Source organism: Ochotona curzoniae, unplaced genomic scaffold, assembly GCF_017591425.1.
Source record: "Ochotona curzoniae isolate NIBS_2020 unplaced genomic scaffold, NIBS_Ocur_1.0 scaffold_2453, whole genome shotgun sequence".
Lineage (NCBI taxonomy): Eukaryota > Metazoa > Chordata > Mammalia > Lagomorpha > Ochotonidae > Ochotona > Ochotona curzoniae.
This window is the reverse complement of record NW_024467094.1, coordinates 25,314,967-25,339,314: the sequence shown is the minus strand read 5'-3', so window position 1 is coordinate 25,339,314 and position 24,348 is coordinate 25,314,967. Positions and strand designations below refer to the sequence as shown.

The 24,348-nt window shown below is 36.6% G+C and overlaps 1 long non-coding RNA gene across 1 annotated transcript in view; it reads right to left on the bottom strand.

Annotated features, from left to right (window-relative positions):
- Positions 1–24,348, bottom strand: part of LOC121169728 — a 64,138-nt gene that overhangs the window by 23,631 nt on the left and 16,159 nt on the right. Inside the window, exon 2 of the long non-coding RNA XR_005885909.1 lies at positions 1,902–2,031. This is a non-coding gene — a long non-coding RNA (uncharacterized LOC121169728). The remainder of the gene's footprint in view (positions 1–1,901; positions 2,032–24,348) is intronic.

Sequence of the window (24,348 nt, the reverse complement as noted above, 5' to 3'; positions counted from 1 at the left end):
ATTAAATCTGTGGACTATTATCAGGTGTTGTTCAATTTGGATCAAGTGTTCTTTGACTTTCAATGTGATTGGCAACCACAAGCCAATCTATATCGTTTGAACCTTGCTAGAAAATGAAAAATCCACAAGCAAAATTAGACTTGTGGAACTGCCAGCTCAGAGTCAACTAAGATATTGTTCCTGAGATTCAGTCCTAAGATTGACTCACTGAGCAAACTCGAAGTTTGATTTTTCAGTTTTTCGATTAACAGGAAAAACAGAGATCACAATGTTGGCTGTTCTAGGAAGAGCTACAGCTTTGTTACAGTCCTGGTGGGGGAATGCAGGGGCCACTCCAGGGACAAATCAAAGAATATCTGGACGGCTTAAGGCAAGAGTGGGCTATCACGTGGACCTGACAATGTCTAGGGGGATAACAGTCAATGAGTTATTTTATTCAAAGACATGTAATAAGCAAGAGTTTTGCAGGGAAACTAAAGGTGCTGTAACAAAGGTGAAGATTCAAGAAGACCTCGACCAGTTTAAAGTTCAACTTCCGGCAGGATTAGGTCAACCAGCAAATAAGCAGGTAACTGCAACAGCTGGGATGTTCTGGGAACCTGGGAGACCTGGAGAAAGCTCCTGGCTTTGGATTGACCCCACTCTGGCCTTTGTAGCCCTTTGGGAAGTGAATCAGCAGATGGAAGATTCTCTCTCTCTCTCTCTCTCACTTTTCTGTATGTATGTATATGTCTCTTCCTCTCTGCAAATGATGCCTTTTGAAGAAAAAAAAAAACTCCTTCAAAATATTCTTTTTTTCTTTTTTTAATTCCAAAGTGTGACAGAGAGAAGAGAAAAATGCATACAGACAAATTTTCCATCTGCTGGCTCATTCTCCAAATGGCCAGAATAGACAAGGCTAAGCCAGGCTGAAAACAAATTTGAGAAACCCACCCCATCCTCCCACATGGGTGTCAGAAGCCCAAGTAGTTGAACCATCCTTTGCTATCTTTCCAGATGCAGAAGCAGGTAGCTGGACCAGATGCAAAATAGCTAACACTTAGATATAAAATGCTGGTATGTGATACCGAACATCAGGTCTCATAGATATAGTTTCTTTATTTACTACATTTTTGGAATTGGTATATTTTAACCCTTTGTTAAGACTTGGAGATTGTATTAAATTGTCATCTGAATTGAGGTAGACCTTAATGATATCCTATATGTCAGAACTTAGATCTCTCACGATGAATGTATTTTCAAAACCAAATATTTCATTTATTATTATCTGCAATTGAAGGACAAAGATTGTGTAACATTCTGTGATTTTGTTAAAAGGGTCGTTTGTACTACATGTTTTTGTTATTTTGCAAGGTATTCTTTATATTTCACATGCATTATGTAAACCTCACAATAATTGCAATCAAGCAACCACAAATTACACCTGCTTTTCTATGAAGACCAGTGAAAATAGAGTCAGACAATTTATATATGGAAAAATAGCACGTGACAAGTTAGAATTTGACCTACTTTCTCTATGTTTTCAAAATGTCTCTTGTCACCTTGCCATGCAAATTAAACTTAATCATGAAAATATCAAATAAGTGGACTTTGCCATTTCTGAACTCAGGTTAACAGGGTAGATTAGTAAAGGCCAAATGCAAGAGAAGAGTAAAATATAAATGGAGACTCATCAAAGAGAGAATCATTTCACAATAATTTTGCACATTTTGCATAATCTTTAATGGCCATTTTAAATCACAGTGTGCCCCAGACTTTATGAATATAAAACACACTCAACTTCAATGTTTCTTAATGTGCTTGTAGCTCATACTTGGAATTGCATTCCACTATGATTTGTTCCCATTTTCATTAAATCTTTGGCTTTTAAAAAGTTTTATTTCTTTCTCCTGTACACTCACCCATAAAATATGTTGAGGAATCATATTTCCTCTAGAGGCCTTTTTTCCAGGTAGTGTATATTTCAAAATGATGGCCCAGAGGTGGAATAGAGATTAAGTAGAAGAAGATGCATTGAGAGGGAGACTGCATCTGCATTTAAAAGAATAAAGCAGAGAGAGATCTGAAGAGGAAATGGGTTCTTGGCTTAAAGTATCAGCCTTTCTTAATATGGGAAAGGACTGGTATTTTTCACCGGAGCAGAATTTTCCTGAAACGGTACATTTATTCACAGTTCTTAAAGCTTGGAAAGCAAGGACTCAGCTAAAAAGTTTGAAAATTTAATAAAATTCTGATTTCTCAAGAAGTTTTCCGGACTGAGTATATACAAGATTGCAAAGGTGTTTAGTCGAGGCTTAAACAGTGTTTCTGAGGTTAGTGATAGTGTTACAATAACTGTTTACAAGATTAAGACAGAATGAAATACTCAAAATACAACTGTGCCTAGTTATCAAGGAGGAGAGTGGTAACCCTTAAAAACGAAATACCAACTATTATGATAGTGGTAAATCAAAAATATGTCTATTAATTCTTTCTACTAGATAGTTACTTCTTGAAAATAAAAGCTGCCCAAAGAATGATACATGGGGATATAAATGAATGTAAAAATACAGAAAAACAAAAACAAGAATTTTTTGTTTATTACAGTGTAAGTTGTTTGAATATATGCAATATGTCCTCTTTTTCTTCTGACATCACTTTCACCCTGAGATCTTCAAAAAAAAAGGTTAATCCATTATTTGTGGTTCAACAACTATAACAAAATAGACTATCTTTCATTAATTTGTATTATAACATGGAAAAACACCCTAGGTGCTTGAATTCAAACTATGTAACTCCTACTGGTTACCATTTGTTAGCACTGACTCTAGAAAAGCAAAATATAATACAGAATTGTGATATTTTTTAAAGTATAAGCCAAATTATACCACTGGATTATGAATAGTTTAATATCTGGTTAAATAACTTCATAGGACCAAGTAACACAGGATATATGTATAAAATTGGATATTATATATATGATATAAATTTATATATATATATATAAATTGGATATATATAAATTGAATATATATAATAGGATATAAAATCATATATATATATATAAATTGGATATATATATATTCCTAGCCAGATCATAAATACTATTAAAATGAGAATAAAACATGATAAAACAGAGCATAAGATATATCACTTAATGTTAAATATCAAAATAAATATACGTCTTATGAAAAGACACTGGTACCCATTTCAAAAATATTTCAAAAATCTTATGAGATTAAATTTGGTTTCCAATTCATACAGAATGGTAATGCACAGCTCATTTACTTTATTAGGCAAAGGTATCATCTCTGTCTGAAACCTTTGTAAAACAGGACATTCTTATGTTGAATTATCCAAGATGCAGAGCAGGAGCCAAGGCTGTGAGTGTTTAAGATTTACAAGATAAATAACCCTAGAAGAAACTGGTTAGGGAGTAGCAGACTGTGGGATGGAAAACAGAAATAAGCTAGGCAAGAATGGAATTTCACAGTTCCAGCCTCAGCAGGAACCTACAGGGAACTATGGGTATATATTACATCTCAACATGTGTAGCCCCAGGAGGTGTGGGAACACGCATTAGTCACTGGCTGCTGGCAGCAGTTCTAGGGTACCTGTGGGGGAGAGTGTGACTCAGCAGGAGGCAGAAGTACACTGTCTATTTCACAGTTGATTATCTGCCTGTTTGAATCGAGGACCATTCTGTCACACATAAGAGAATACCTCAAGCTGCTTTAAGCAAATAGAAATTCATTAAACCATTATCAGAGTATGTCACAAAATACTGGACAGGACTAATAGCTTGATCACACCAGGGATTGAATCTGGAGATGAGAAAGCCGACAGGAACGGAAATACCCTTCATCCTCTTTCCCAATGTATCTGTTGACTGTTTTGTTTCTGAAAACTCTCTTTCTGTTGGCCATCGGCGTACTGGGAGCTAAAAGATGACCATCATAAACTTTTCCCTCTAAGGAAAATGTGAACCTGCACTAACATTCTGAATCTCCCAGTTCAAGGTGATGTAAAAGGAAATGTGACTGGGCCAGATGCCAATCTATTCCCTCAATCTCCCACTGGGGAGAATGCCAAATAATAAAACACCTTGGTAAACCCATCCAGCAGCACACAGAGAATGAGGGTGGACTCCACAGGGATCCCAAAGCATTTCAATTGTACCACACCATGCATAATTCCACTCTATGTAAAAGAATGTGCTGAAATTAGAAATTAAATGTTGAGATTTCAGGTGGATTTATTTTAAAGACTTGGTGTGACACAAAAGCAAATTATGAGATATGTTGACTAAGGTTTTAATCATCCCCTAATTCCAATAATGTCAATAAAAGCTGGAAATTCAGAAACGCATCACATAGCATACCATATGTTTATCATTAAAAATTATAGAGAAAATAGAAAATAATGTAAATATGCTTCATAAACAGTATCAAAATACATTGTTGAGATATTCAAATTGTGGTCATGTAGATTATTAAACATCATGGATAAAAGGCTTATTCATTCCAAAGTGAAAAATCAGAATACAATACTAGATAGGAACTCATAAAACAAGCAGGGTAAAAAGAAAAAACAGAAAATAAATCACACAACAGTATTCATGATTGAATCAGAATCGTGAAATCAATAAGCATTTGTTTGAACTACATACAATGTATTTTTCTTTCTTTTTCTAACATACACTACAGTTTAGAAAATTGCTGAAGTGTTATCCCTACCTTCCGTATTGCATGTAGTTTGTATTCGCTAGAGCTATTTCTTACCACTATTTGATGGGCTACTAGCTCTCTTGAAACCTATTACTTTCTGAAAGGATTTTATAAGTTAAAGACTGTATCACTAAGTACTTGGAAACTACTGAGAGGAAAATAGAAAAAGCCAGCTTAAGTAACTACTGTGAAAAATATTTAGATGGGTCTGGGGAAGTGGCTCTGTTGAAAAAAAAATACTGGAAGTAGAAAGAGCCATAAATCCTTACAAGTATCTAAAACTGTCTAATACAAAGCAGCAGTGAGGCAGGAGAGTCATGGCATTTAGTGTATCTCCTCTGAAGCATTCAGAATAGCTATACAAAAGATGGCATTGTGCGCATGCTCAAGCACCCATCAGTCATGTACATTCTTTATCCAACTTAACTGTTAGCTTGATTCTCCCAACTATTCACAGGGAATGTTATTAAATTATAAAAATGAAAAAGATAGTACAAAATGGCAAAGAAATCTAACAATTTATATTCAACATGCTCATAATAATTAATTGAAAAACGGCTTTTTTTGTTTGAAACTGTTAGATACAAAATGGCACCAAAACAGAGGGACTACCAAGACCAGAATGATGGTAAAACCAAGTTTATTGAAATGTGCTCCCGGGCAAGGTTCATAGGACTGCAGGATAGCTAAGGTCCACTGGCTGCTGAAATCCTGTCTGCACTGAGCCACGCACTCCCTAAGGAATGGTGATGACGGGGCTTGATGTAAAGGTATGTGTTGTCTTCTGATTGGTCAGCTCTATTAAAATGGGAATGGGGCAGCAGCTGTTCTCGGCGGGAACTTTTGGTGCCACCTAGGGATTTCCCGCTTGCCCCCAGGTTCTCCAGGCTAACAGAAACTATTTTGAGAAAATGGTGTTATCCGTAAATTATGTCTGCACAAATATTGTTGAAGAGAAAGAGGGTAAAAGGAGAGTGAGGTTTGTAGGATTGTCTCGTTGGAATTATATCTATGGCATGTATAAAATCTGTTCTCTTTATATAAATAAAAAGAGATGAAAGGAAAGGAGTAATGTCATTATCATGGTTATAACATGCAAAGTAACACTTTACCAAACTGTGTTCTGTAGAAAAACAGATCCCCAAAGATATTTCTCCGAGAAAACAAATTGGAGTGAAATCTATCCTACAGCACTGAACATGTGATGTTGGCAATGAGCAATATAATCCGAAAGAGTACTGCAAAAAGGAAAAACATTTTATTAAATTTTTATTAACATTTCCAAACTTAACACCCATTTTAACCTTTGAGGTAATTTAGCTTTTTAAAATTTTTATTATTGTTTCTCTTCAAAAATAATTAGCTTCATCCAATTAAAAATAAATGGAATACTCCATGAATAAAGTCTTAGACTGAAAACAGTAGCATCAACATTGACCATTAGAATGGTCAATGCTATTGAATGCTTTTGACCATTAGAATGAGTCTTACATTTTTGGTAAAGAATTTAAAGAGCAATTAATGATAGATAATTAGAGACTACACAATAAAAAGGAAATTACTAGCTCCAGGAAAAACAAGAAAGAATAAACAGGTAATTTTAATACACACTAAAAACCAACTGTATATAATGTCTTCTTACTAAAGTGAGTATGGATTAAACCATAAGCTGTCCAGAATATTGATGAAATGCAGGAAGGGAATTTTCTGTGTATGAGTAATAGTAATGTCTATGTGTATGATAAACTCTTCCATGGAATAATGGCAAGAGATTCTGTCTATAACTTTCAAAAGAAAAAAAAATAAATTTATCATGTAGAACATACAAACCTAGGGACTGGCATGGTGGTATAATAAGCTAATCCTTCACCTGCAAATACCAGCATCCCACATGTGTGCCAATTTGCAGCCCAGCTGCTCCACTTCCAATCCAGCTCCCTCCTCATGACCTGAGAAAGTGGTGAATGGCTAAGTTCTTGGGACCATGGATCTATGTATAGGGGACCCAGATAAAGCTCCTGATTCTGGTTTTGGCTCAGATTGGCTCAGCTCTGGCTATTGTGTCCGTTCAAGGAATGAACCAGTAAATGGAAGACTTCTATGTCATGTCTTCTTTGCAAAAGATGTCTTTCAATTACAAATAAACAAGTATTTTTTTTAAAAAAACCAATGTATTAAAAAGTAATTTTTATATATTAGAAACGTTTGAATGAAAATGTCAAAAAGAAATACTTGGTAACATAAATATTCCTTGTGTGTGTGTTTTTTTCTCTCTTGTGAATTGAAAGACTACTTATAGGCAAAAAAAACCAAACCTAATATAATTACCTACATACTCAATGACTTACAAAGATTCCAGCCATTCAGATTTTCAAACACAGGCTCTAACACTGTAACTTGATGTTGACACCAAGGTAAATTTCTTTGTTTCATTTACAATAAAGTTCAATATTCTATAGGGTACAGAATTTCACTGGTCTACCAAGGCTTTGGGCTGTCCTTGACTGCTTTCCTAGGTCACAAGCTGGGAGCTGGATGGGAAGCAGGGCTGCCAGGATGAGAACCAGCGCCCATATGGGATCTCTGCACATACATCTTGTATGTATGTAAGCAGTTAAAAGGCAGCACAAGATGATTTGAGTGGCTTATCCACATAGGAAACCTGACTGATGGGCATTTAAGAAAGAGTGGAGGATGGAAACTTTCTCTGTGGATCCGTGTCAAAGAAAGAAAGAAAGAAAGAAAGAGAGAGAGAGAGAGAGAGAAAGGAAGGAAGGAAGGAAGGAAGGAAGGAAGGAAGGAAGGAAGGAAGGAAGGAAGGAAGGAAGAAAGAAAGAAAGAAAGAAAGAAAGAAAGAAAGAAAGAAAGAAAGAAAGAAAGAAAGAAAGGAAGGAAGGAAGGAAGGAAGGAAGGAAGGAAGGAAGGAAGGAAGAAAGAAAGGAAGAAAGAAAGGAAGAAAGAAAGAGGGAAGTAAAGAAAAGAAAGAAAAAAGAAAGAAATGTTTTCTGCTTAGTAAATGGCATTCTTCAGATTTGATGCCAGGTGCATCTACCCACACAACCCTACTGCTGCTCTCAGCGTTTGGTTTCTGTCAATTTTATCATAGCTCCCTTAAAAGGCAGATATATGATTTTCTGCCTCTAAAATAGTTTCTCTTTATATTCTGCCCACCACTGTCTTAAATAGATGCGATAACGAGGTATTATACTACACGACTTTGAAAAGCAGTGCTACGTTGGACAGCGATCATCATTCGTCAGCATTTGACAAACACAAGCTCTGCATTGGGACACCCCTAAACAGGGCACCATCACTACAAACCCTGCCAGCAGAGCTTCTCAAGGCATTTCCTTCTGAATTCCAGCAATGATGCATTTACATTTATAGAAGTAATTACTTCTATAATTACAGGAGGTTCTACTCACTGTCTTCCAAATCTCCCCTCTTCTCAGAAAACCTGGTCCATTTTTCTTTCTTAAATTTTACCCCTTCCCATCTAGTGGTATGATATAAGAATATATGGCAATTCATGCATAATTCATGTCAGCATATCAGAGAGACTTCTGAAAAATTTACCAAAAAAAAAAAATTGTACCAATACAAAGTTGTCTTTTAATTCCACCTTTTGCAAACTTTTTACAATCCCCTTGGACAGGTTTGTAGAAAAATTCAGTTACAATGTAGTTCTATAAATTCACAACTTAAATTATGCACATTAAAATTCTTATTTACTTAAAATGTATCACCTTGACATAGTTTTAGAAAGTAAAAATTATCCACAATGTAACCTTTCACAAATATCTGGTTGTGAGTCTAAGTCCAGTCAAACCTCATTATTTGGGAGTTTGATATTTCCAGCTTTTCAAAATTTGTGATCCTAATGTTAACAGGATGGTTCCCTGACATGTGAAATGGAAAAACTACAGCAATTCATGCAACCTGAGATTCAAGCTCCCAGCATGGCTCACATGTGGCAAAGCTGTGTTTTTTATCAACCACATGGTAAGCTAATATCCTCTTAGAAATTTACTGCCATATTTTTCTCAGTTTTTTCTTATATCCTGTGATCTCACTGCTTCAGCTAATCTACAAGCATTGTGCTTAAGAGCTGCTTGCTATTCATAAACAGAAACCCGGAGAGTGGCTTCATAGTTCCAGTCAGAAGAAAAAAATAGATTATGCATTATATATTATAATGTATTATAATATATAATGATAAGCTTTGTTTTGGCACAAATGATATTGCTTTTGGTTATGAATTTAACTATATTGAACAAAGAAGATATATTAAATAAGATATTCTTAACCAGAAACACACAAAACAAGAATATAAATCAGTCCATTGTTGAAAATGCCATGATCAAAGTGCCCAGGAACCTAACCACATCCTTCACCTGGGCACAGTGATTGGCACTGGCTACTCTGGTTTCTGGCTGTCTTCTGGCCCAGTCCTGGCTGCTTGCTGGTTGAAGCCATTTAGTAAGTGAAAACGTGGGTGGGAAAATAGCTTTCCCTCTCCACTTTCTCCCTTTCTTTTTGCTGTAAGCAAAGTTTGATCAGAAATCTAATCCAAGAAAAAGAGAAATCTAATCCATGCTATCAAGCAAGATTTGATGGAGTTTGATGGTCCTAACTAAATTATCATCTATCATTAAAAAATACACATAAAAATCAACTTAGAAAAGATGGGTGTTTGATCTGGTGGTTAATACACCAGGTAAGATAACCACACCCCATACTGAAATTAAACTGACTAGCTTGTTACCAGCAAGGACACACTGGAAAGCATCCAGAAATGGTTCATGTAATTTGATTCATTTCACTCACATGTGAGTCTGGATTGAATTTCCTACTTCGGGGTTTTGCTCAACTTAGTCTTATCCATCATGAACACGTAGAGAGTAAACTAATGGATAGAAGCTTGCTTATTCTCTTTCTGCCTCTCAAATAAAAGGCTTTAAAAATATACTCTCAGCCAACTCTGTTCTGGGACAGGTTCAGTGAAAAATAAAGGTTTGTTTTCATAAGGTTTAAATGCAGCAATGTCATCAGCACCACGGCAAGTGCATTTTCCACATGTTCTACACTTTTTTTCTCAGACATGCACTTTTTATTTCCAGCAGCAATTTTAATGACAGCAATATTGTCATTAAAATAAATATACTTTGTGCTTAAGTTTTGAGTTGTTCCTCTCTAAGCAGAGGTATATGTTGTAGACACAGTACTTGAAAGGCATAGGCAGAGATCCCGTCAGGAATTAAAATCAATATGATACTCTGTTAAACAAAGAAATACAAATAAAATTTAAACAAACAAAAAAACTATGAAAGAGATTCCCCAATAATCTGATGGATTGCATTCATTATATTTTCCAAAGAAGTCAGTAATAACTTGAAGACTAGTTCACCTTAAAGGAAACCACATAAAGATGCTATTGTCGGCAGTAGATGTACCCAGGACAGTAAAGGTAACAAGATGCTATTGTCTGTGTCCTCCTCTACCCAGGAAAAAGTCATGTCTGGTTCTGTGCTCTACTGAAAGGACTTTGGGTGGTAATGAAGTTGTTAGTATGGATCTTCATAAATGGGATATATATCCAAAAAAGAGAAGAAGTGAAGGAATCTGTCTCTGCTGTCTTCCATGGGACAACGCAGTGAGAACATGGCGATCTATTAGCCAGGAAGGGAGCCCTCACCAGGAACCTGACATGTTGGCATTTTGAGCTTAGAATTCTTAGCATTCGAAACTATTATAAATAACTCTGTGTCATTTAGCAAACTACCAGGTATGTCATAATTTGTCATAGCAGCCTGAACTAATGAAAGCGCCCAAGACATTTTTAGTGAGATGAGTATAATAAGCTATTAAACAGTTATTAAAATATTTGATTGCCTTTAATGACTATTTGAACATAATTCATTTTACGTAGTGTCTACAGTGATAGAATGTGAAAATGACATAGACCAAATTGCTTCTGAACTTTGAACATCTTTTTTACCCACTTCAATGTATGCATTTTTATTACATCTTTATAGGGTCATCTGATAAACTCAGCTTAACGTGGATATTTGTCTGAGAAGTAAGTCTACTACTTATGGAAAAACACAATTTGATTTATGAGCCAAAATATCTTAAAGACAAACGATATATCCACCAACATGTCTTGTCCTTTCCTAAGTACACCACATATTCCATTTTGATGAACAGTATTCACTTTTTCACATCTGTGAGTTGCCAGGGTAAGATGGTCAAAGACGATATTTCATTAATTCATGTTTACGATATCTTGTTTTGTCTTATGTAACAAAGGGCCAAGCTATACAACTTTGCTTGCTAGCTGCTTCTCTAAAACAAGAACTATATCTAAACTTAGAGGCATTCCTTTAACATTTGTTAAGTGGCTGGTGTTGTGGCTAGCAGGTCCTACCGCCTGAGACACTGGTATCCCATGTGGGCATCTGGCTTATGTCCTGACTGCTTCTCTTTTGCTCTAAATCCCTGCTAATTACCCGGGAGAGGTAGGGAAATATGGTCCAAGTCTTGGAACATCTACCATTCATATGGGAGACTTGGATGAATCTCCTTGCTTTTGGCTTCTATTTGGCTCTATACTGATCATTCCAACCATCTGGGAAGTAAAGCAACAAGTGGAAGGTCACTCTCTCTTTCTCTCCATTCCTGTGACTCTGAGTTTAAACAAACAGGTAAATATTTTAAAAATGTATCGGTATGGATAAACTAATACAACATGGATGTACCTTCAAGCATTATTACATCAGAAAGTAGCAAAACACAAAAGGCCACATGCTGTCAGATCTGAGTTATGTGAAATGTTCAAAGTGGACAAATCCACAGAATGAGTAAGTTATATAATATTTGTAAGAGTCTAGAGGAAGAAAGCGTAATAGGGATGAAAAGTGGCATCTAATGTGTACAGGGATTTGGGGAGTGGGATGGAGGATGGGGCATGCCAAGAAAGTGCTGTGAAATTACACAGAAATCATTGCTGCATATTCTTATGAATGCACTGAGAAAAAAAAAACAGCAAGTTGTATACTTAAAGGGCTAAGCTTCTCTGTATCTAAGATATAACTACAAATAATAATAAAAAATGTACTAGGGCTGTAACAGGAACATTGGGCTTTAAGAGATTTTGTATTACTTTAAAAAAAATGTCCACAGATCATTTATTTATAACAGTCAATCAAAAATTAACAACATAAACATTTTAAATTAATCTGGAGTACACTAATTATAAATCAGGACAAAGTTTCCAGTGTGGATATCTGATCAATTCTGTACATGGCACAAAAGAGTGAAATATGAAAATTCCAGTTAACATCAGGTGCTATTGACTAGTTTCAAGAATACACAAAGCACAGAGGTGTACAAATCCTTGACCTATTTCCCACATGGTATGATATATGCTGGCAATCAGAGACTAACTTTAAGCACTCCTTATGTCATCCAATCATTTAATGAATATTTCTCAACCAGCTTCTGTGGAACAACTTTAAGATTTACAGAGATATAAGACAGTATGAACAATCAATATGGTCTTTCTCCAACTGCTCCTTACAGTGAGGGTCACAAATAATTATCTTTTTATATAGTCCATAAAATTGATATATCAAAGTATTTAATGAAATATTCATCTTCAATGCACACGCAAGAAAAAGGGAAGATTTCTTGTTCTTTTTTTGGGGGAAATAAACTCTTGGTTAAACACTAACCTACTTGCATTGAGAGAGAGACCTTCAGTGAAAAGTTGTTGTGTTATTCACAAAAGTCACAATGTTAGTGTGAATGTGTTAACTGTGTTCTGAACCTTATTGATATTATCTCACAAAGTTGGCAGAAGCGGTGAAGCCAACAATCTATATCAGTGAATGTTCCACACAGAACTTTGAACTTGCAGAACTTTCTTGAAAATCAGATTGTTTCACCTCCGCTTTTTCTTACAAAAGGAAAATGGATAGAGACAAAAGTGATTTAAACATTTATGGACTCCAGGAGTTGGTAGCTTTCTTGAAAATCACTGATCAATTTCTGAGGTTTCAGGAATGATAGATGAGCAACATAATAAAAATATACATTGAATCAGTTACTACATGTAAAACACTTAGAACATTATAAGAATCAATAACAGATCATTTAATGTTTATGTAGTACATTGAGTATCTTATACACTAGGAAACTTCTCACTTGCTAAACAGCTAACATTTTTGCTGTTTATCATAGGCTAGTAATATATTTAATTCAATACTTCTAATTACACTGTATATCTATTGCATAACATACATATACTGTGTTTATATATAGTAGTATATATAGTATATATTTTATATATCTAGCTCTACTTATAATAGATACATATTATATAGTGTATTTGTGTATATATACACTATATATTACATATACACTACAATATAGATACTGTTATATACTATATCGTGTATGTACATTATATAACCATATATATTATATAGTGCTGGCATAGTATAAGTGCAGTATATATACTGTATAGTGTATATGGTGTGTGTTTAGCATATATACACTATATACCATATATAGTATATATGCACTATATATATATATAGTAACTATTTTGATGCTTATTGACATACAGATGAAGAAACTGAATGTGGACATTTAGCCTATCAGCTGAGATACCTGTGCAGATTCTTGAATTTCATATCAGAGTCCCCTGGGTTCAACACCTGGTTTGGCTCCTGTCTCTAGCTGTCTCCTAACACACATACTGCGAGGTTTAAGTAAATGGGTTCTTGCCATCCCTAGCAGAGACCTAAACTGAGTTCTAGCTCCTGCTTTTGGTCCAGACTAACCTTAGTTGCTATGGGCTTTTGGAGAACAAACCAAAGAATAGGAAATCTCCATTTCTCTCTCTTTTTAATGAAAATACAGTTGTGTTGCCCAGTGTTAGTAGAATTTATATTCGAACTAAATACTTCACTATCAGAACTATTTAACTTCACTCATAGTAGAAACATGGAAGGGAATGTACAGAAACATTACTTCTGTTTCCAGAAACCAGTCTTTGATTCACCAGCCTATGCCACTATTAATTGGTTTCACTCAGCCTACTAAAAATATATCTAGCACAATTTACTTAGTGTTATATTATACAATATTTATATGTAATGTGTATGTATATTCATATATACAAAACATATCCTATATGTGGTAAACATTATATACCTTATACCATAAGAAGAATATATAGTCAATATCAACTCATAAAGTCTAAAACAAAAGGTAAACCATAAAGTTGTTATAAATGTCAAATATTTGCATTGGTGGTGTACTTAAACTGCTACATTTTAATGAACTCAAAAAAATATAAATTACCATAAATTTTGTGTGTCAAGTGAACTTTATCTTATTCACCTCACTAGATAAGGCTGAGCAATTCAATTCCTATAACTTTAAGAGTTCTAGGACACATTTAAAAGGTTACACAGTTTGAATGAAATGAGGCCATGCACATTGCTTTGCCATAATATAAGTCAAAGGTGTCATAGACTAAAAAATTCTATGCTAAATTTCAGAGTTTGGCTCACATATTAAAGATCTGGAGGGATGCTTTGCACTGATGGATTCCTCAAAAGTCAAGAGAGGTTGATAAAACTTGTCTAAAGAGGTGTTTTAAAAAATGCTCCTTAAATGAAAAGGTACTTGAATCTTAAATGTTGAGCTATAGGAAGAAGAGGAGGAGGACAAAATGGAGAGGAGAAGGAAGGAGAGAAGCCACATTTCACAAATCCACACTGAATTTTAGAAGAGGCCAACAATTCATGCAAGTATGGTCTTTTATGCAACTATTTCAGATACAATAATGAAACTAAAGTACCAATAGAAAGTAAAAATATATTTTAGTAATTATAATCTCCAGAGATCATAAAAATTAAGTTTTGGATTGGGGGGGGGTGCGGTAAGGAAGGAATAGAATCTTACCTGTTGAGATTTTATTAAACCAAACAATATCAATGGAACTGCAAATCAGCCAAATCAGCAAATCATTGCTCTTTTTCTATTCTACCAGACATTACATGTTTAGGCAGTTGTTCATTTGAATAGCAGATAGATAAAGTTCATCAGGATCAGGGGGTTTAAATGTGATGAGATGACTAGGGAGATGCCTGTTGGATGTGTCGTACAGTGGGAGAAGCAAGACATTAAATAAGGAAACAGGGAAGCCACATGTTGGAACCCTTCCAGTTACACACATTTCTCTAGCTGTAGAAAGGTGCCTGGCACTAGAGAGGGAGGCAAGCAGGTGATATACCTCATAATATCAATTCCCCAAGCACCCTTCCCCTGGCTTACTGACCCTTCCACTCCGACTTACATGATGGGCAGAGCCTGGACTAGACTGCAAAGGCATGGGAGACCACTGGGTTCATTTCCCAGACCATTTTGTTTGAGCAAGTTACCCCCACCTTCCCTCCAAAAGCAATTCTAGTTACCAAAGATCTCAGAGACTGAGACAGAGATATAAGTTGTTCTAGAAATAAAGAGCTGAGAGCGTCCCAGAAGAAGACGTACTTCTGCACCTTTCCTCCCAAGCAGCTTCCATGGCAGCTTGCTGTGCTTCAGATGGATCTCAAACATGGTCACTTACATATGCCCAGGACCCGTGCGGCATCAGGAAGACATGTGCTGCAGCTGGCCACAGAAATATCAATTTCTATGAATTTTATGATAGTTAAAAATCGCTGTCCATATAGTACATGATACGTGTATGAATACAAATAAACTTTTGTTCTTCATGAGGACCCATGCTTTCATTGAATCAAGTAGAAGTATACATAGCAGATGCTCTAAAGAATTGTTCACCACAAAATCTGAAGAACTTTCCAGATAGCCATCCTGCATGCCACACATAAGACACACTCTGGAGTAAAAAAACCATTTCTTCATCTAGCTAGAACTTTACCAGGGGGCATGACCCTGGGATTTGAAATCTGCTTGCCCCAAGCAAAACGGCATCTCAAGACTACAGACACTGGAAAGAAATTTGCATCCAAGAGAAATAAAATGAGTCCAGGCAAATATCCCTACAAGAAATTCTTCCAACAGGTTAAAACAATAACAATAATAAAGAAACAAAAGCAAACGTGAAATCTTCTGGCAAACTGTAGGACTAGCTTTGCATAATCCTAGAATTTAGAGTGCAGGTGGATACCAGTACAGCTTTTTCTATGGTGAATATTTCTCATATACTGAATATTTTCCACAAACTGAATGAGAAAAAATATTATTTCAAGCTTTGATAAAAATGTATAGAACAGAGCCTGGCATGGTACCCTACCAGCTAAAATCTTTGACTTGCACTCACCAGGATCCCATATGGGTGCTGGTTCTAATCCTGGCAGCTCCACTTCCCATCCAGCTCCCTGCTCCCTGCTTGTGGCCTGGGAAAGCAGTTAAGGACAGCCCAAAGCCTTGTGACCCTGCACCCACATGTGATACCCAGAAGAAGCTCCTGGCTCCTGGCTTCATGTCAGCTCAGCTCCAGCCATTGCAGCCACTTGGGTAGTGAGTCAACGGCTGTCTCTCCTCTCTGTATATCTGCCTTTCCAATAAAAATAAATATTTTTTAAAAATATATAGAGCAAATATAAGGGCTATATTGGGAATGAAATATAATAATATTCAACCATAAATTTGCATATGGGAAGAAAACGTAAATAGAGTGTATAGTTTATAAGCAAAAATATGTAGACATCTTGCTTACACCTATTCTGACACTGTGATTATTTTTGTTTCATTTCGTTTTAATTAACAAATAACAATTATGTTCATTTATGAAGTAGTATGTGACATGTCCATACATGTATACACTAAGCAGTGGTCAAATCAGGCTGCCTTGTATACTCATCATCTTGAATCCTTATGATTTTTGTGATGACAACATTCAAATGTCATTATTTTAGTTATTTTGAATTATACTTTTTTAGCCACCACCATGCTGTGTAAAAGTCCTTGTACCTGAAATTTTACACATTTGCTAAACTCCTTTTCCCTATCCTTAACTTCACCTCCTAGCTGTATTTAGATGTGAAATTCTCCATTCAAAACCACCAACAAGTGCCTTTTTAGAACACAGCAGCCCTGTCATTCTTGCAATCACTAAAGCAACAGAAGTTAGCCATCCTGACTACAGAAGAACTGATTGTGGAGACATTGCCATGAATAATTAAAATAAAGATGTAATTAAATCTTCTTCTAAATTTTCTGGAAAGAAGAACCAGAACCGTAAATCTAATTACTTGCAAGAAAGTGGATTTCAGATAAATACAGGGTAGAGCTGCAGTAAGAGATGTCTGAAAAGGCAACCAAGTTCCAACTGGGAACCGGTGAGGTACCTGGTGGGTGTAGTGTGATGAGCTAGGTTATCGCTAGCTTCCAGGCATGAGAAAATGTAGCAGCTACAGCGACTAGCTGGTCATTGAACTTGGCCTTAAACCTTAAAGAAGAAAGTAAATCAAACCCTTTTTTCGAAATGGTCAGATTTCCTGTCTTTTTTGATGACTTGGTAGTGGAGAATCAGTGACATTGGTTTTCTTTTGTACATGGCAATGCCTACAGCCACATGAATTTAATATTTATGAGGTCTTGGTAGCTATCCCAAAGTGTTGAGACAAGAGCTTTGGATTCAATTGCTCATCCACTGAAAAGGAAACCCACAATAGCAAAGTACCAGGCAATGTAAATTCTAAATTCACAACTCTTTTTTTTTTCTGTCTTCAAAGAGATGTTCAGTTCTGTCCTGGATGGGATATATTATATATACTAATAGTATATTAGTATATATAGTATTCCACTTCTTTAAAACAAAAATTCACAGCCAACATCTTCACAAGAAGCCTTTTGTTCAATCTACTTTAACTATAAATAAACTCTTTGCTTGCTACAACTTCTTTGCTGCCAACTCTGAAAATATTACCGCAGCAGCTGCTTTCCTCTTTAGCTTCGGATCACCTCTTTCTGACACCCTTGGTGTTTTCTCCTTTCTCAAGCTATTTCCATTATATTCTTTTCATAAAAGCAATAAAGGGAAAATGGGGAGAATGATAAAGGAAGAAAGAAAAGTTTGAGTCATTATCAATTTTAAGATAAATTTTAATGTTGAAATTTATACAAGTGTATTCCTTTGGATGAGGTCTTATTAGTTTTGCATAAATTAATAAAATTAATAGATTTAATAGGTTAAAACAGATTCATATAATTAATAGATTGAGTTACTTCCTGTTCTTATGCAAACAAATTCGGTGCTTCATCTATCACCAACCAACTCTCTTAACTAGATGCTTATTAACTAATATTCAATGACCACAGACCTGTAAGGGCCAATCCTTCCATTAATTCAATCTATACATATACTAAGTTCTCTTTATTCACATATGAAAGACTATGAATACAGAACTGGCCAAGGATCCTGCCGTTACAGGAACTACCTTTTAGTGGGCAGGTGCCCTGGTTGCGCTTCATTGCACATGGCATCAGTGTCAATGCAGGGTGGGGAATACGAACTGTAAAGAACTCCTGACTTTTAGGTTATATTACACAGAGTTGGAATGATATCCACGCATTCTGCTTCTTTGTTTTATGCTCGTATCATCACATCTTATGGAGAGAAAGTACATTGTAGTTGAAAAAAAATTAAGTGGAATTAGATGAACTTGAGTTTTAATTTTGTTTTTAACGTTTAATAGCTGTTGATCCAGTACTCAATTGCCCTCTTCCTGTAAGTGGGGATAATAATAGATGCTCCACACAGTGATGAGGATTTAATGAGACAACTTATGTAGAGTGTCTTCTATAGTAGGTGGTTAATAAATATTGCTTCTCATTTATCTTAACCTTTCCTCTTTGTTCCTTTATTCTCCCTTGTCACCATAAAAGGCAGGCAGATGGATAATACTAAGCATTGAAGGCAGGGTAATTTAATGTTCTTTTTTTTTTTGGCATCGTCAAAATGTACAGATCGTAAAGTACACAGGAGGCACAAGAGCAAGCAACAAATTGATTATTTTTAAGGTATTTTGTTCAAGAGATTCCCTCCCCCTTAGGTTAAAGGGTTTTGTCTGTTTTCCACTTTGAAGAGCTCTAAATTTGCTCATGTCTGCATACTTTATGGCATTACCAAAGTGAATCACTAGAAGATCTGGTACCCTAGGAAAAACAGGATGGTACCTGCAAATTTTTGATGATTAAGAATCTATATTTTGGGACCAGTGTGACTGCCTAGTGGCTAAATTCTTGCCTTGCACGCACCAGAATCCCATATGGATGCCAGTGTATGTCGCAGCTGCTATACTTCTCATCCAGCTCCCTGCTTGTGGCCTGAGAAAGCAGTAGAGGATGGCCCAAGCCTCAGTTCCCTGCAACTGTGTGTGAGACCCAGAGGAAGCTCATGGCTCCTGGCTTTAGATCAGCATTTTTCTGGCCATTGTGGCCATGAGGGGAGTGAACCAGCAGACAGATTATTTTCTCTGTCTGTCTTTCTCTCTTTCTGTAAGATCTGCCCTTCATTGAAAATAAATAAATCTTTCAACACAATTTTAATATACATATATCAAACATATATTAATATATATAGCATGTATAGTAATATGTAATCCATATATAAATATACATTTAATATATATATATGTATAGATAGATTTTTATAAAAAGTATAGAGTGTGTTGGGTTGTAGAGAGCCACTGGACTCAGGTCAAACATATAGTTGTGGGCATCATGAATCCAATGGCTGGTCAATGTGAAAGCATACAGGCATTGTTCTGTAGCTGGAAACCCATCCTAGGTGGCGTTAGTGGAGGCCAGGGTATGACTGCATCTGGGCTCAAGTTCTCCTCTGCTTCATGCTGCTTCTTCTTCCCCTCAACAGGTATTGTGGGAAACAACACAATCCATTAATCTCCCAATAGAGATGTTCCTCAACTTCCAATGGGGTTACATCACAATAAAATCATGGTAAGCTGAAAGTATTGTTACTCAAAATATACTAAATCCTCTCACACACTTCACAGTTTAGTGACACAAAACACAGTAGGATATCAGTTGTTAAGCCTTGGAAATAGCTAACTGTTTGCTGCTGCCTGTCATGGAAAGAGAGTATCATGTTGCATATTCCTAGCCTTGGGAAAGATCGGATTTTAAAACTGGGAGCATGGTTTCAGCTGAATTTCATTTTGCACCATTGTAAAGGTGAAGAACTGTAATTCAAATTGTAAGTTAGGGTTATCTGTAGTGCTCTTGGCACATCAGAGGCTGCTTTTAGGGGAGGCAAATGTCAATGATGAATCAGTTCCTGGTTGCTTTCGTTCATCGACATCAAGTGCACTGTTCATAGTCAGTGTCAGCTTTTCAATTTTTTTAAAAAATATGTTTATTTTTATTGGAAAGTGAGAATTATAGAGGGGAGATCCTCCGTCTGCTGATTTACTCCTGAAGTGGCTGCAGTGCTGGAGCTGAGCCGATCTGAAGCCAGGAGATAGGAGCCTCTTCTAGGTCTCCCTCACAGGTTCAGAGTTCCAAGGTTTTGAGCCATCCTCTACTGTTTTCCCAGCACAAAACCAGGAAGCTGGATGGGAAGCGGAGCAGCTAGGACATGAACTGATGGTCATATGCGATCCCACTGCATGCAAGGCAAGGATTTTAGTCACTAAGCTATTGTGTCGGGCCCTGGTGTCATCATCTTAACCCAGAACCCTCTGTCAGTATATTTCTGCAATTGTATATCTTACAACAATACAAATAAACGAGTGATTTTTCTGCCAGGAAATAACCTATATGAATCTCTTTGATTTATTATTGACCAGCTAGACGTAAAAAAATTATGTCTTCATATTAAACAGGGAAAGTTCTTGTTATGGGAAAACCTAAAGGGTTAGAATACTTTAAAGGCTAGGAGGGAAAATGGAGGGGAGTTCAATGTTTTGGTAAGGTTCTTGATGTATGTGCTGGCTACATGATCATGTTTACTTATCAAAGCTCATCAGACTATATACATACAATTTCTCTATATTTCTATAGGTATTTGCTATTCCAGTAAAATACATATTGAATAGTTGAAGTCCATTTTGATAAGCTAGTCTTTGGAAAAATTACCACTCAAGCCTTAAGGATATTCAGAAATTCTAAGCAGCCTAGAAATAGAACATTCTTTCTACTTAATCATAAGGCAGGCAAAAACCACCCTCCTCCTCCCCCCCCCAATAAAAAAGACAAGTATTCAGTATTCCGTGTATTCAGAGGACACTTTTCTCTATACACTGTGAATAATTTAAAAGTTTTCTCCTTCTTTATGAAGAAAAATTATCATGGGCCTGGCAGGTGATTGCTGCTGAAATAATTAGAAGGCACTTAAGATGGAGAAGAACTCAGCAAACATCATTTGGAATTGACTGAAAAATCTCTGTCTGGAGAACAGAGAAATAAAATGGGCAATTGATGGCAATTTATGGTAAGACAAAATCAATTAGCTTGCTGGTGGCTCAGCTTGCTTTTAGAATGAATGAGTTGAAGATAATAACATATTCTGTTAACTCTTTTGAATTGTTCCAGAATGGCAAATGGATTATCATACATCGTGGGACTCCATGAAAGCAAAGGTTGCAGCCAGCATTGTCTTCAGATACTTATATAGAAAAAAAATTAATAACCTACTAAAAGACACATTAAGTGTGATAATTGTGATGTAATATATACATGTTTGATCTTGTTCCCCAGTTCCTGGTCAGAGCTCCTAAATCTCATGTATTTATCTGTGTCCAAGATGGGAAAGGATCAGCTTTTGTTGTTTACAAAACCCTCTTTCAACCATACTTAAGGGATGGCTTTTAGAAAGGCCCTAAAGATGGAGAGCTGGTTGCAAGATGAATCCCAAGCATTCTAAAACAGAGTTGGAATTCTGGCCCCACTGCCCAACCTCCAGAGAGAGAAAGACTACAGACTGAGTTCATTGCTAACACCCGATATTCTAGTACATTATTAATCCATCTTCTGTTTAGAAAACTCTTCCTTCCTTAGGGGGATCTGGAGAGCTCCTGGTAGCTGAACTCCCTGCAGCACTGGGAACATGCACTCAGAACAGCCATGGACACACCAGACTCCCCCAATGCATGGACACACCAGACTCGCTCAATGCATCTCTTTTCCATCTGGCTCTTCCTGAGCTGAATCATCTACAACAAACCAGTAAGTGTAAGGAAATGTTTACCTACAAGGTAGGTATTAATAGTTGCAATAATGCATTATTCTGGGAATGGCAAGAAAAATGATCTGCATATATTCAGATGTTATATTTCCCTAAATATTTTTACCCAGGGATGGCGTAATCCACAATTGTGGAACACGCAGATTCAGTCTTATCAGTATAACTGACAAAAATACCTACTGAAATTGTTTTTGATGGGCAATTAAACAAAGAGAGTGATAGAGGCACATAGACATGAAGCTCCCACATTCTCTAACAGCTAGTGTTGTTGGGTGGAACAGAATCAGCAACTGGGAATGAAATCCACTTTTCCATGTGGGTAGCAGACATCCAATTGTTTGAGCCATTCCCCTGCTTCCCAGGGTCTGAATGCATAAGCAGCTGGAATCAGAAACTGGACCTGGGAATTGATCCCAAACACAGATATGATATGGCAAGCACTAAGCTCAAGTTCTCAGATATTTTTTTAAAAGATTTATTTATTTTTATTGGAAAGGTAGATATACAGAGAGGAGGAGAGACAGAGAGGAAGATCTTCCGTCCAATGGTTCACTCCCCAAGTGACCGCCAACGGCTGCAACTGAGTCAATCCGAAGCCAAGAGCCAGGAGCTAGCAGCTAGGAGCTCTCCTGGGTCTCCCATGCGGGTGCAGGGTCCCAAGGCCCCTGGCCGTCCTCGACAGCTTCCCCAGGCCACAAGCAAGGAACTGGATGGGAAGCAGGACCACTGGGATCAGAACCAACGACCACGGAGACCACATGAGATCTCAGCACGTGCAAGGCGAGGACCCTAACCACTGCACTGTCATGCTGGGCCCCTCAGATTTTTTATTGTTATTAAAACTTGACTCTCTTAGAGTTGGGAAAGCATGCCGGAATCTTCACTCATTCACTACGCTTCTTTGTGCCTCATTATCTCCTATTTTTCTGTTCCTTGCTCATTTTTAAAAGTTTTTTTCTTACAAGTCCACAAATAAACCGTACGTACAAACTATACTTGTATCCTATTATTTAGTTTTGTGTGTCTGTTTCTATAAGTTCAACTAAAAAATCAATAAAATGAGAACTTTAGTGACTCCTTTCCACTGTTGAGTCTCTTAAAAAGCTTGTATGGTAGTTTTCAATGGATGTGGAGACACTTCAGGAAGCTCATGAAAAACTGAATGAATACATTTATTTTGGTGTAAAAATATTTTGAAATCTGTGTGTCTTTTAATGTATACATGCTTTAAAGATCCTTCATATTTTCTGAATAAATAAATGTTTGATAGAAAACCATCTTAGTGGTTATATTTTCTTTTTAAAGTTGCTGTATTTTCTATGTGGAAATAGAAAAAAGCTATCACCTAGACACTTATTACCTTCTAAATCAAGTTAACTAATATCAAGTTTTCAAATACCAATGATAACATTGTTTCCATTTCCAGAGAGATGGAGCACAGGTCTCTCCATGGACCTTTATAATCTGTTGGTTTCCCACAAAGGCACAAAGAACTTCCCTGCAACAATTTTTTAAGCCAGGGGCAACATCCAATTTTCTTCAATAAGACAGCAAACCTCTCCTCACTCACAGATTCCTTTTGAGGCAAAACTCAGACTACCCTGAAGATCCTCTCAGGAACCCCCAGAAGCAGTGTTGTTCATTCTCAGGGTATAGAACTGCTGGAAAGAATTAGAAACTACCACCTCAAAGAATAAGGAAAAGCCATACAGCACACTCTCTAAGTTTCCAAACTTAAAGAAAATCTATTTCTTCTGGGTACCTACTTTTCAAAGTTGGCCCCAGTGCATCACATCTGTGCCCATATGGATGTCATCTGTAAAACTGAATTTTTGCACCGAATGCAGTCAAACTCTCATTTTTCCAGTTTAAGAGCTAACAAGGTTGGAGAGCTATTCCCCTTGTCCTCTTGGAAGTCTTTTATTTCTATGGTAGAAATCCAGAAAACATGCGAATGGAAGTATAAGGGTAAGACTTGGGCACTGTGCTAAGAGAAGAGTTGGAGGAAGACCTTTCTATCCTAGAGACTTGGCCTATCTGGGCCCAGCCTTATTTTCAAAACTGCAACAGTCAAGTGAATGAACCACCCTGGATACTTTATCACCCAGTTGAACCTGCAGATCTTTGCTGCCCCCAGTGTATACTACATGCAGCAGACAGAGCTGCCCATCCAAACCTACTCAATACATAGAATCTTGAGAAATAATGAGATAGGATGAGCTGGTTGTCACATTTTGTTGTTTAGCTTATAAGTGAATTGTAATAAAGCAACAGATACTTTAAAACTTTTCAAACTACTATTACATTATCCAAGTTTCTGGCCTAATACCCAAAATGCTGTTGAGGAGACTCACATTCAGCCGGAATGCAGTCCTGGCTTTGCTCTCCATTGTA